The sequence below is a fragment of the Sus scrofa genome, chromosome 14 (assembly GCF_054392235.1).
Source record: "Sus scrofa isolate SSC_HxYL_T2T_F1_AM1 chromosome 14, Sscrofa_HxYL_maternal_Yorkshire_Landrace_v2.0, whole genome shotgun sequence".
NCBI lineage: Eukaryota > Metazoa > Chordata > Mammalia > Artiodactyla > Suidae > Sus > Sus scrofa.
The window spans coordinates 156337842-156351563 of record NC_139396.1 but is presented as its reverse complement, the minus strand read 5'-3'; the positions used below and the strand labels follow the sequence as shown (position 1 = coordinate 156351563).

The window sequence follows — 13722 nt, the reverse complement described above, 5'->3', positions numbered from 1 at the left end:
AATGCTCCTTGCCTTTTGGTTTTTAGAGGCTGCCTTCATTCCTAGTGGTCCATGACCCCTCATCTCTATCTCTGCTTCCCAGGTCACGTCTTCATCTTTCTGACTCTGGCTCTTCTGTCTCCTTCTTATACGAACACTTGTAATTATTCTAGGCCCACACAAGTGCAGGATAGTCTCCCCACTGCAAGATTCTTACTTAATCACATCTGCAAAATCCTTTACTGTGTAATGTAACATACTTACAGGTTCTAAAGTTTAGGATGTAGGCATCTTGGGGCACTGGCATTATCCTGCCTATCAAAAAATGAGACAAAAAGATGTGACAGTCTCATATATTGAAAACTGTAAATCACTGTTGAGATGAAAATAAATGGAAAATGTTACCAAGCTGGTGGATTGGAAAACTCAACATTGCTAATGAGAATTCTTCCCAAATTGATCTATACATTTAACTCAATAAAAATCTCAGCAAGATTTCCATAGGAATGAATAAGTTGACTCCTGTTTGGAATGTTTATAGAAATGCAACTTATATAGAATAGCCAAAACAATTTCAAAAAAGAGCATACTGGAGAACTATCAGATTTAAAGATTGATTATAGAACTCAAATAATCTGAACAGTGGGATATTGCATAAAACCAGACATAAAAATCAATGGAAAAGAATAGAGATGGAAAGAATGGATGTGGGCACATGTATAACTGAATCAATTTGTCATAGAGCAGAAACTATCACAACACTGTAAATCAACTATACTTCAATAAACCTTTAAAAAATAAAAAAAGAGAGAATCCAGAAACTGGCCCATGTATATATTGTCAATTGATTTTCAATATAGGTGACAAGGCAATTCAGTGTAGAAACGATAGACTTTTCAACAAGTGCTGATCGTATAATTGAATATCCATACGCAGAATAAGAGACAACAAACACAATCCATTCCATAGACCATAAAGAATATTTAAAGGAGGAGTTCCTGTCGTGGTGCAGAGGTTAACGAATCCGACTAGGAACCATGAGGTTGCGGGTTCGATCCCTGCCCTTGCTCAGTGGGTTAACGATCCGGCCTTGCCGTGAGCTGTGATGTAGGTTGCAGACACGGCTCGAATCCTGCATTGCTGTGGCTCTGGCGTAGGCCAGTGGCTCCAGCTCCAATTCGACCCCTAGCCTGGAAACCTCCATATGCTGTGGGAGCGACCCAAGAAATAGCAAAAAGACAAAAAAAAAAAAAAAAAAAAAAAAAAAAGAATATTTAAAGGAATCCTGAGTGTAAAAGCTACACTCTACAGAACTTATAGAAGAAAACACAAGAAGAAAATTTTGCAGTCGTGGGTTAGGTAAAGATTTCTTAGATGTGACCCCTGAAGCACACTACATAAAATTAAAAATTTGATAAATTGGGAGTTCCCGTCGTAGCGCAGTGGTTAACGAATCCGACTAGGAACCATGAGGTTGTGGGTTCGGTCCCTGCCCTTGCTCAGTGGGTTAACGATCCGGCGTTGCCGTGAGCTGTGGTGTAGGTTGCAGACGCGGCTCGGATCCCGCGTTGCTGTGGCTCTGGCGTAGGCTGGTGGCTACAGCTCCGATTGGACCCCTAGCCTGGGAATCTCCATATGCCATGGAAGCGGCCCAAGAAATAGCAAAAACACACACACACACACAAAAATTTGATAAATTGGAGCTCATAAAAGTTCAGAATTTTTATTTTACAAAATATGTTGTTAAGAGAATGAAAAAGCAAACCACCATAAGTTGCAGAAATTTATTTTTAAATCATGTATTTGATAAAGGACTTGTAACCAGAATATATGAATAATCCTCAAACTCAATCATAAGAAAACAAACCACCTATTTAAAAATAGCCCAAAATTTGGATAGAAAATTTAACAAAGAAGATGTATGGATAACAAGTGAGCATATGAAAAGATACTCAACACCATTGCTTATCAGGAAAATGCAAATAAGAGTACAATGAGACACTACTACACATATTCTCGAATATCTGAAGTTAAAAAGACTCTTGACCCAAATGTTGGCAAGAATGGGAAAGAACTAGAACTAGTATAAAGTAAAATGCTCCAGGAATTCCTGTTGTGGCTCCGAAGAAATGAACTTGACTAGCATCTGTGAGGACGCGTGTTCAATTCCCGGCCTTGCTCAGTGGGTCATGGATCTAGCTCTGTGGTGAGCTGTGGTGAGGGTCTCAGACGCAGCTTGGATTCAGCGTTGCCATGGCTATGGCGTAGGCCAGGGGCTACAGCTCCGATTCAACCCCTAGCCTGGGAACCTCCATATGCCGCAGGAGCAGCCCAAGAAAATGGCAAAGAGACAGAAAAAAAAAAAAAAAAGAGTTAAACACAAGATAAATGAAAGCATATGTCCATAAAAGATTTGTATGAAGTATTTGTATCAGCTTTACATGTAACAGTCCACAGCTGGATATAATCCAAATTTCTATTGACATGTGAATGGATAAACAAATTGTGGTATGTCTATATGATAGAATACTATTTAGCTATAGTATATAGATTTATAGTATAATGTACAAGTATAGTACAGTGTAACTATAAAAATGAGTGAACTATTGATAATGCAACAACATGGATAAATCTCAAATTAATTATGCTGAGTGAAGGAATATGCATGATGCCATTTACATAAAATTCTAGAAAATGTGAGTTAACGTATCGTGAGAGAGGTTCTCATTCGTGATCCTGTGTATTCTCTCTTTCAGCATCTTCAGTAATCTGAAATTTGACAACGACGCACTCAGGTGTGGGCCAATTTTATTTTATTTTTTTGCTATATCTTCCATGAGCCCTTTCATTCTGGAAACGCGTATCCTGCTCTGGGAACTGTCTGTCCTTCATTCATTGTGTTAGATGATTTGTTCCAGGGTTTCTCTCCTTCCAGACCTGCTATTGTTTTGATGTTGGTCCTTCTGGACCATTTTTTTTTTAATTTTAATTTTTTAAAAAATTGTTATTTCCCCAATACAATTTTTTTCCTACTCTACAGCATGGTGACCCCGTTACACAAACATGTATAGATTCTTTTTTCTCACATTATTATGCTCCATCATAAGTGACTAGACATAGTTCCCAGCGCTAAACAGCAGGATCTCATTGCTAATTCATTCCAAAAGCAATAGTTTGCATCTATTATGGACCATTTTTAATATTTTATTTTTACTCTGTTTTTCTTTTCTTTGGTCTTTTTGCTCCACTTCCTGAGAAACTTCCTTAACGTTATATTTCAACATTTCTATGAAGTTTTTCATTTCTTTTCTTTTTTTTTTTTTTTTTTTGTCTTTTTGTCTTTTTGTTGTTGCTATTTCTTGGGCCGCTCCCGCGGCATATGGAGGTTCCCAGGCTAGGGGTTGAATTGGAGCTGGAGCCACCGGCCTACGCCAGAGCCACAGCAACGCGGGATCCGAGCCGCGTCTGCAACCTACCCCACAGCTCACGGCAACGCCGGATCGTTAACCCACTGAGCAAGGGCAGGGACCGAACCCGCAACCTCACAGTTCCTAGTCGGATTCTTTAACCACTGCGCCACGATGGGAACTCCCATTTCTTTTCTTTCTTTCTCTCTTTTTCTTTTTTTTTGCTTTCGAGGGCCACACCTGCAGCTTATGGAAGTTCCTGGGCTAGGGGTCAGATTGGAGCTATAGCTGCTGGCCTACGCCTTAGCCACAGCCATGCCAGATCTGAGCTGTGACTGCGACCTACACCATAGCTCATGGCAACACTGGATCTTTTACCCACTGAGGGAGGCCAGGGATTGAACCCGCATCCGCATGGGAACTAGTCAGGGTCATTACTGTTGAGCCACAGTAGGAACTTCCAAGTTTTTCATTTCTGCTGTTCTATTTTTAAATTTCAAGAGGTTTTTTAGTTTTAATAAAATTAAAAGAATTTTTTTGGCCGTACCTGTGGCATGGGGTAGTTCTCGGGCCAGGGACTGAAATCGTACCACGGTAGTGACCTGAGCCATAGCAGTGACAACCTGGATTCTTTAAGTGATAGGCTACCAGGGAACTCCCAAGAGGTTATTATTATTATTTTTTAAAATATTTCCCTCCCCGTTCTAGTGTCCTGTTCTTGTGTCACAGACGCAATACCTTCTCTTAACTCCCTGATGATATTAATAATAGTTTTAAATCTTGCTCAGTCTCTGTCTTCTTCAAGTTGCTTTCCCTCTTTGTTTCGTTTTTTGTACTCCTCTGCACAGGTTTTATTCAGATGTCTGGCAATCCTTGCCCATCTGCTCACTGGGAGCTGAGGAATAAAACGCTGACTGGGCACTCTGAGCCCCTGGGTGTGGTTTGTCCACCTCCGACTGATCTGGTTGGGCTGCTTCCTTGGAAAACTCCAGATGTCAGGGTCCTTAGGTCTCAGGTTTTGGATGCACCAAATTTCCAGCAGAAGGATCTCCCAATCTCGTGATTGAAGGCGTAGGTCGGGCTCTCGCTATTCTTGGAAGCGAGACAGAAAAGGGGGGTTGGGTGGGGGTTTCTCAGTATCAAGCCTGCATGTGTCCATTTCTCACCCTGTGCCTGGCACCCCCCGCTGCAGAAACCCCGGTTTACCTCATGCCCCGAAGAATGAGCTTTCAGGATGAGGGAAGGGACGTGATGGAGTGGTGTGGATTGAAGAACCGGATTGGGGAGTGCTTGTCCTAACAGCTCTTTAGATGGCTTTTTAATAAATCTCCAAACTGAGCTCCACCTTCCCTATGTCCAGAGGCGGCTGTTGCCACCAATTCGTGAGATTTCTGAGGGTGCTGGGGTATAAACTGGGTCCTTCTTATCTTTTTTCCTGGTGGGCTGAGGATTCAGACCTTCAGATTGCTAAGTTATTTACTATTCATCCATCTGATTCCCAGCTTCTAAAATTTTGTGGCTGTTTTCTCTTTTTCCCACTTTTTTTTTGGTCTTCAAGGATTTATGTCTTCAAAGAGTAAGAAAAAGTAAATATGTGTATTTGGTTTCCTGCCTCATCTTTACTATGTTTCTACTCCTTTCTGAATAATTATCCCTGGAGAATTCGAAGACACCTCTTTAAAAAAATTTTTTTTTTTTTCTTTTTAGGGCTGCACCTGCGGCATAAGGTTTCCCAGGCTAGGGGTCGAATCAGAGCTGTAGCTGCTGGCCTACGCCAGAACCACAGCAACACAGAATCCGAGACACGTTTCTGACCTACATCACAGCTCACAGCAGCGCCAGATCCTTAACCCACTGAGCAAGGGCAGGCATTGAATCTGGGTCCTCATGGATGCTAGTAGATTCGTTTCCACTGAACCACGATGGGTGCGCCTCCTGGAGGATTTGAAGACAGCTCTTGATTGTGACTAGTCAAAGGACAGGAGGACAGGAAGGAGAGAGGGAATTGAGGTTCAGGGCAGAGCGATGGTAAAGGGTCTTGCAAATCTTGGGAGAAAGGCGGGCAGTGTGGATGAGCCCGCCGGGCAGTGGAATTACAGTGGAATATGGTACGGAGAGCCGAGGGTCCCCTGGGGGCGCTGAGCACAGCTGGGGTGTCCGCACACCTATCCGGGCCGAGAGGAGAAGCTACCAGGGGCTCTGTCCTCATAGGCTTCCAGGTTACACGATGTTGCCAGCATCATGGAGGGATCCTGGAAGAAAGATCATATCCTTCCGCTTTCTCTGCAACAGAGTCTTCTCTCGAGGCAATAGTCCCGGTCCTTAAGTCACCTGTTACCCCACTTGGAGGGCTCTCTTGCCATCCTCTTGCCATCCTGTCCCCTCTCTCGACCCAGCCACCCTCAGAATGGCATTTCCAGGCCAGCCTCTAACTTCTCTCAGGGCTCGTGTGGCCACAGGATGCTGCCTCCTGTTTCACCTGATGCGAGGTGTGTGCACAGGTGGCTCCTGCCATGCGCCTGCTCTGGCCTCAAAGCTGTCACGGGTTCAGGAACCTCCCGTTATGTCTGTGGCTGGCCTGACACCCAGTCCCAGGCCAGCCTCCAGCACGGAGGATGGAATTCTCGGTACCCACTTTCCCAGCGTCCTTTGCAGCTGGGGCTGGCGTCTTCCTCTCTCCTCCTCTGGCTGCTTCCTGGACCCATAGCAGCTCTTTTGTAATTGTGAGCAGGAGGCTAAGTGGTTGAGCCGCTGAACCAGTGTCAGGGGCCTCCTCTCTTCAGATTTCTTGTTAATGTGAGAAAATAAAACCCAGTTTCTTTAAGCCACTATGAGTCTGATGTTCAGACACTTGCAGCTAAAGCCTTCCTAACAGATAGCTGCCTTCCAGATGTGAGCCTTAACCAGCCACTCCTGGAAGACCCCTTCTCCAGGGTGAAACACAGTTGTTCCTCTAGGCCACGGGGGACACTCTGCTCAGTCATCATGACAACCCACTCTCACACCCATCCAAGACTCTGGGTCTGTCCCAGCGAGACCTGTGTCCCCAAGGAGTGACCTGGCAGGGACAGATTAGCCAGCTCAGGGGCAAGGCAGGAAGACCTGGAGCTATACTTGTTCACTGTCACCCGTGGTCACATTCTGTGGCTCCAGAAGCAAATAGGAGGACCCCATGGATCACAAGTGAGCCAGCCAGCAAGAGAGAGGACACTGACCACGGTGGGCCAGAGGTGGGAGGTTGGCAGGAGCGTGGAGATGCTGTCTGAGCCCATCCAGGGTTGCGGCCTGTCCTTCCCCTGCTCAGAGCAGGCTGGGTCTGCTCGCAGTCTAGATGGAAGGGGCAGGGCTACCCGTCTGCACCCCCGTTTCCTAGAAGAACAGACTCCCCTGCACTGTCATGGGTGACTGAGTTTGGGCCTTGGAAAGGCCTTGGAGGTCAGAGGGGCTCAGGCCCTGCCCCGGCCCCATCGCAGCCCCATCCTTGACGCACTGGAGCAGCCTCCTGGCAGGGAGGTGGTGTCCTGGGGCCGCCCTGGGAGCAGGTGCTCATGCTGAGATCTGTGACGGGAGGTGCTTACAACCATCAGGGCCAGGGACTCTCTCCGGGTGACCTCCCGTAGTGACAGCTCATCCCTGCGGGGTCTGGGTGGGGGAGTACAGAAGCTCCAGCCCTGGGTGGGGGTGGGGTGGGGAGGGGGGTGGCTCTGGGTCTCACCAAGAAGGGCATCCTGGGCTCTGCTCGAGGATACTGGAGGGAGCCGGCAGTGACAGAATTCAAGGCGCAGGAGTTCCCATTGTCGCTCAGCAGGTTGAGAATCTGACTAGGATCCACGAGGTTGCAGGTTCGATCCCTGGCCTCTCTCGATGAGTTAAGGATCCAGCATTGCCGTGAGCTGTGGTGTAGGTCTCAGACACGGCTCGGATCTGGCATTGCTGTGGCTGTCGTGTAGGCTGGCTGCTGCAGCTCCAGTTCAACCCATAGCCTGGGAACTTCCATATGCTTCAGGTGTGGTCCTAAAAAGACAGAGAGAGAGAGATGAAGGCAGTGGCCCTCACGTGGGAGGCACCCCATAAAGCTTTGCTGTCAAATGACAGAGGGGAGGGAGAGGGGACGGTCTGAGGGAATGAACTGGTGTTGGCTCCTGGACGCAGCAAGGTGGCGGGTTGAGGAGGAAGGGTGACGTCTTTATTTCTGTTTGGGGCAGCTGGGGAGATGGTGTGGGCTTCGCGGAGAGGGGAACCCCAGAGCAGGAACAGGGGTGGGGCCGGAAAGGTAAGAGTCAAGCTGGACACCAGCAAGCTCCCCTCTTTCCCAGCGGGGTCACTGTCCGGGAGGCGATCATCAGAGCCGGGCTGCCCTGTCCCCAACCCCTGATTTCATCCTCGGACGCTCAGAGATGACGGGAGAAGGGACGTGCAGGCTGAGAAGGCCAGACGGAGAGGCCGGCTCCCCCGCCGCTGGCCACCCTCTGCCGCAAACAGGAACAAGTCGCTGTTCAAGGTTTCAGGTTTCCTTTCTTTGTTCCTGGTCTCTTGTTCTCCCACACCCGGAGACACCTGCGCTGGGGTCTTTGTTATCAGAGCGGGTTCTTCTGACCCCTCATCCCAAAGAGACGGACTCCTGAGAGGAACACTGATAATGACGGCAGGTACTCGGCTTGTCAACTTGCAACACGTGTGATTTTTCTGGTGGTCACCTGCATTAGGAAAACTCCGAGCTCCATGTGTGCTCTGGACTCTGTGCTGCAGGCCTTCTCAGGACCTTCAGTAGGGCCGTGTGTGTTTCCAGGAGAGGCTGTGTGTAGGATTTTCCAAGGATAAGGGACCAACAAACACCCTTTCCAGGGAGCATCTGTCTCTGTCTCCCGGACCCGGTGCTCGGGGTCATGGGTCAGCAGATGAAGGTCAGAGCTGGGCTGGCTTCTTGGAGGTTGTCTCCCCCACCCCCTCATTTCTTCATTGGACAAACTGAGGCCTGGAGAGGACGTTAACTACCAGGCAGGGGGAGCAGGGGCTCTGGGCTCAGGACCCCCAGCATCCCTGGCGCTGTGCATGTTCTCAGCTTTCTGTGTGTGCTCCAGGTTCCCAGGTCCCCACAGGGGCCTGCTTTTTCTTTCCAATGACTCTTCTGGAAGGTGTTTGGGAGGGTGACTGGGGGTGGGTGCTGCCCCTGTCTGATGGACCTGTGTGACTGTGTCTCCCCAGAGGTCTGAGCGCCCAGACGCACGCTGGGCAGAAAGCAATTATGGCTCTGACTTTCCCCTCGGAGCCATTTGCGGGCTGGGGTTGCGGGAACATGCCTGCCTGGTGGTTGAGGATCATGGGCCTCCGAGCCTCCCTGTGGGGCCTGCAGACAACACCACGCAGGACCACTGATGCTGCGGGTTCTGTGGCTGCTGCTGGCTCAGGGCGACTGTGCTTGGCTGAGATGCAGCTCAGGGCTGGCAGGGTGGGGTCAGGGCATTAGGAGACCCGGCTCATGTACGTTTGTGTGACTCTCCTGGAAGGAACTTCACGTCGCCAAACACAGGACACTTCCTTTGTTCATCCTGGGGCTGTTGATGGGGGTGAGGGGCCTACTCCACGCCAGGCCTCGTGTGGGGCCCCAGGGCGCAAGACTGAGATGAGGGCGTGGGGGCCACAGGCTTGTGGGGAGCGGATCCCCGGAGGCAGCAGGGAGGTGCATGGAACAGAGAAGGAGAAAAGTGAGCCTGGGTAGCGGAGGGCCCGGCTGGGGCCCTGAGGCCAGATTCCATGGGGACCTGCAGCACAGGCGGGCGGGCTGACCACAGGAAAGATGATGCAGCCCCGCTCACCTGCTGGCTCCTCCCGGGCCGTCTGAGGTTTGCCCTCAGATCGGTGTCTCGGCCCAGGCAGGTGAGAGGAGCAGGACGTGGGGCCGTGTACACAGAGGGACGGGGAGTGGGAGCTCCCCTGACTCCTCCCCCAAGGAGCAGCAGGGTCAGAGGTGGGCCCGAGGTGCCTGCCAGTGCCACCTGTCCCTGGGGCGTGGTGATGGTTTCCACGGGGGGTCGGGAGTGAGAGGAGAACAGAGCGAGCCTGACCTGCCCGTGCAGTAGCCTTGCTTCTGCCCCAGTTCCTCTATGGACTGGTTGTGATGGCCTAATGGCTGTTGTTGCCACATATCACCTTGGAAGAAAATGCTGTAAAAGGGCCACTTTTGGACAATGTGGTCTGGGGGCCCCGATCCCCACCTACCCCCCTCCCTGAGCAGGAAGCCAGCTGTATCACTAGAACATTCCTAAGAAGGGTCTATTTTTTTTTTTTTTTTTTTTTGTCTTTTGGTCTTTTGTTGTTGCTATTTCTTGAGCCGCCCCCGCGGCATATGGAGGTTCCCAGGCTAGGGGTTGAATCGGAGCTGTAGCCACCGGCCTACACCATGAGCCACAGTAACGCGGGATCCGAGCCGCGTCTGCAACCTACACCACAGCTCACGGCAACGCCGGATCGTTAACCCACTGAGCAAGGGCAGGGACCGAACCCGCAACCTCATGGTTCCTAGTCGGATTCGTTAACCACTACGCCATGACGGGAACTCCCTAAGAAGGGTCTAGTAATGATTTACTCATTGCCTTCAGATTCAGGAGATCTTATCTGACTTGAACAAACCTTAAGTTAGAAAAATCCAGCTGGAATTTTCTTCCATAGAAACCGAATGAGGAATGCAGTGGTTTTTTTTTTTTTTTTTTTAAATGTGGTTATGAAAACGTTCATCGAAATTTTGAAATTGAGCCCTGCCAGGTCTGCTGAGATGGCACTTATAATCTAGGGGCTGCCCAGGTTGGTGGGAGGATTTTCTCTGTTCGGTGTATCTGGGATGTGCATTTGTGAGATGCTCCCCAACTTCGGGGGAGCTGTGTTGCAGAGAAATCAGGCCCACAAAATCTGGTGAATTCCTTGCATCTCCCTGTGGCCGACGGAGCGTGCCTGACCAGGGGCTCCTGTGAAGCAGTCCTTTGTCCTCAGCCTGTCACACAGGGCTGCCTTCCGGCTGCAGGAGCCTGGGCTGCCTCCTCAGCGGTGCTCTGTGTCAGAGTGATTCAAGAGGAGGTGTGCCTTCCGCCCGCTGTCCAGGAAGGTTCCACAGAGAGGCTCTGAGGCCATGGTGTGTTTCCACCATGGCCTTGGGAGGGGTGAAGCCCCAGGTACCACTGGGATTGGAGCAGCCACCTGGGGAACCCTGATGGGCTGGGGCGGGGGGTCAGGCATGGGGGTGGGGGTGTGTGGTTATCAGAGGGCAGGGTTGTGGCAGGAAGGGCCAGGCCAGGGTGGGGCAGCAGAGGAACCATGTCCATGATCCAGCTGGTTGGATTCCAGTCGCAAGAACTCTAGGCAAGAACCCAAAGTCGAGCCCCACCCCGCCCAATGCCCATCCAGTCTGGGTTAGGCCATGCTTAGCAGCTTAGATGGAGCACATGCATCAGACTTTGAACAGTGCAAGGAAGGAGAAAGAGCTTCTCTATTAGAAGCCAGGATTGGAATTAAAGCATGACCCCCTTGGGGGATGAGTGGGACACTTTGGAAGAGGAAAAGATTCAGGAACAAGGGGACAAGCTCTCTATCAGGTCCAGCGTGTGAGTAGGAGATGGGAAGGTCTGGTCACTCATCCAGTGCTTTTTGGGGGTTGGACTTCTCTCTAGGGGTGGGGGTGTTTGGAGTTGGGGGAGGGGGCACAGGGTGGGAGATGGTGTGAACTTTTGGGGCGAGAGCAGCGGAGGCCCAAGGACACCCACGTTCTATACGGGTTACACACTTGTTTCTTTTCTCAGGCTCTGGGACCCATTGCTTCGTCAGGTGACCAGTGTTCCCCAAGGGCCAACCTCAGCCCTCCCTCCACCTGGGAGGGCTCAAGGCACAGATGTACCTCTGAGCCCCTCCATCAAAACTTGTCCCAGAACTGCGTTACTGACGCAAATGTCCCACTGCCCCTGGTTTGCTAACCTGCCCTGATCAGGGAAACAGGCTGTTTCAGGAGCCGGCTTAGAATCGTGGCGCCTCTCTGGGAGATAAGTATTTACCCAAGGGAGCTTTCCAGTGATGGCAGAGCCAGGGAAGAAGCAAGAAGAGAGGACAATGGAGAGTCTTGCCTGGGTTCTTCCAAGAAAGCGACTTGTGTGGATTTGGTCTGTGGCCATCTCTGGGGCAGCAGCAATCCGGCAGCTTTTCGTAATTATCTGTTAGTAATTATCTACTAAGACTTTGGTAAACAGCAGCTTGTTTAGCCATCCTTGAAGAATTAAATCATTACATTTATTGCTCTATCCACTCGCTATTAACCTTCTAAGAGGCTTTTCCACCTCAGAACCAGGGTTTTCATTTGATGAACTCCCAGGAGAACGTTCAAGAGGGGAGGCAGTGGGGCTGGGGAGTCGCGCGTCCCCCTGGAGGCTGCTGGTGGTAAGTCTGCGTGATCGTGGCTGCACCAGCAGCGGGTCTGTGCCACCCGTCCTCTGTGACTGGCACTCTTGACCATGGCACATGCTTTTCAGAAAAACAGAAGCGCTTCACAGGGTGTGTACCTAGAGAAGCAAAGGGCCCAGCCTGGAAGGGCCTGGAGCGTTCTGGAAGAGACATTGGCTGGGGGGTAATCTGGGCCCGTTCTGAGATGGGACAGATGGGTGTGGTCAGCGGTCAAGGTCTGCAGGTCCGGGAAGACTGACTGAGGTCTTGGTCTCTCTTGGGGTGTGCGGTGAGCTCGGCCACTCGGATGAAGATGGAATAAAGACCAAGGACTGTTATCAGATATTCAGGCCTAATTCAGTGAGGGCCTGCCCCGACTTTCCCCCCTGCCGAGGTTGCCCTTTCCTTTCTGCGTCTTGTAGGGTCGGCCCTGCACCTCGACCCCTGCAGACTCCGACGGCCCCCAGCCCTATGGCGGAGGCCTGTGGTCCCGACGCCCTTGGCGGGGTTGGAGAGCATCTCCTGGGGGCCAGCTTGAGAAAGGCATGTAACTGATCATGTCTTTGTCTGTGCGGTCTGCCGGTCATTGGCCAGCTGGGGAGTATCGGTCCCCCGAGGGGACTTGGAGGGAAGTGTCGTTTGTGCTCTGAGCCACCTCATGGCGGGACTGTGAGCTCAGGGGGTGGACGGTGCTGCTCAGGTTGGACCCCGACCAGCTCCCAGAGCTCACCATCTGGGGAGAACGGTGACTTCCTTCCTCTGAGGCATTTGTGTGTTGTCAGGAGTTAGGGGTTGCCCATGGCAGAGGGGCCTCGGGTGTCCAGGGAGGCCCAACAGGGGTCGCAAGGGGACTTACTCCTGAGTGCCTCCCGTGTGCCAGGTCCTGTGCCCGTGGGAAGTGCCTAACAGGGAGGAAGCCTGGACGGGGCCTTTGCTGTCACACGGAGGCTGGTCTAGAGGAGAGAAAGGAAATATGACCAGGACCAGCACTGACGCCAGATGTGGTCCTTGCTGCGTCTCATAGGAGATCAGATATTCAGGCCTAATTCTCTGGCTTGTTCTGTAGACGCTGAAGCCATTATACACGAAGCAAAATGAGATGAAATGAATGAATAGGATCAATGTAAATCCATTTTGGAAGAAGCCATTATGATGGTCCATTCTGGAAATCCTTCTGAAGCTGCTCTCCTCTGTCTTCTTTTCAACAGTCAAGGAACTCTTGGCGAAGAGCGGTGGGATGCTGCAAACCCCACATTGGATCAGGAGATTCAGCAACAGGTTTTTAGATATGAACATTAATTTTTCTCAAGGACTTAAAAGGGAGCAAAACAGAAGGATTCCCATTTTAGTATAAATCACCTTCATTGCTAAGTTCTATGAAACAGGGATTGTATCAGAAAATTGGAGGCGGGTCGTTGCTTTACTTTCAGAGGAGGGGCCTTTAGCCCGGTTTGCATCAAAATGCGTGGTGAGAGGAAAACAAAAATGCCATTCCCCCAGATCTACTGAATCTCAAATCTCTGGGGGCCCCACATCACATCACCCTGCAGGGTGTCTCATGGCAGCTGGGGGTGGGGGCAGAAATAGGCCACAAAAGAGCCATTGATGGAAAAATACCTGAGCCCGAGGGTTGCACATGAGCTCTGGTTTGGGGGGGGGGTTCCCATTGGCCCAGCCCTCTTTTCATTTCCAGCAACTCCAGCTCCTCCTCAGCTCTGTTCTGTCTCCATCCACCTGCCCCTGGGGGTTCTCTGTGTCCCAGATTGGGGCCCCCTTGTTCTTTGTGGGGAGCACCCTCCAGACAAGCCATGCGGATGGGCTGAAGGCTACCTCCAGGCTACCTGTGTCGCTGGGCTGAAGGGTCTCCTCTCTGCCAGGTGAAGGAGGGGAGGAAGGAGGGACCGAGGGGACCAAG

The 13722-nt window shown here is 50.8% G+C and overlaps 1 long non-coding RNA gene across 1 annotated transcript; it reads left to right on the top strand.

The window, feature by feature from the left end:
- The first annotated feature begins 7913 nt into the window (after nt 1-7913).
- LOC146397121 (uncharacterized) lies at nt 7914-11666 on the top strand. The gene is made up of 2 exons (XR_014826136.1): nt 7914-9657; nt 9955-11666. It is a non-coding gene; the product is annotated as an uncharacterized LOC146397121 (long non-coding RNA).
- Nucleotides 11667-13722: the final 2056 nt, after the last annotated feature.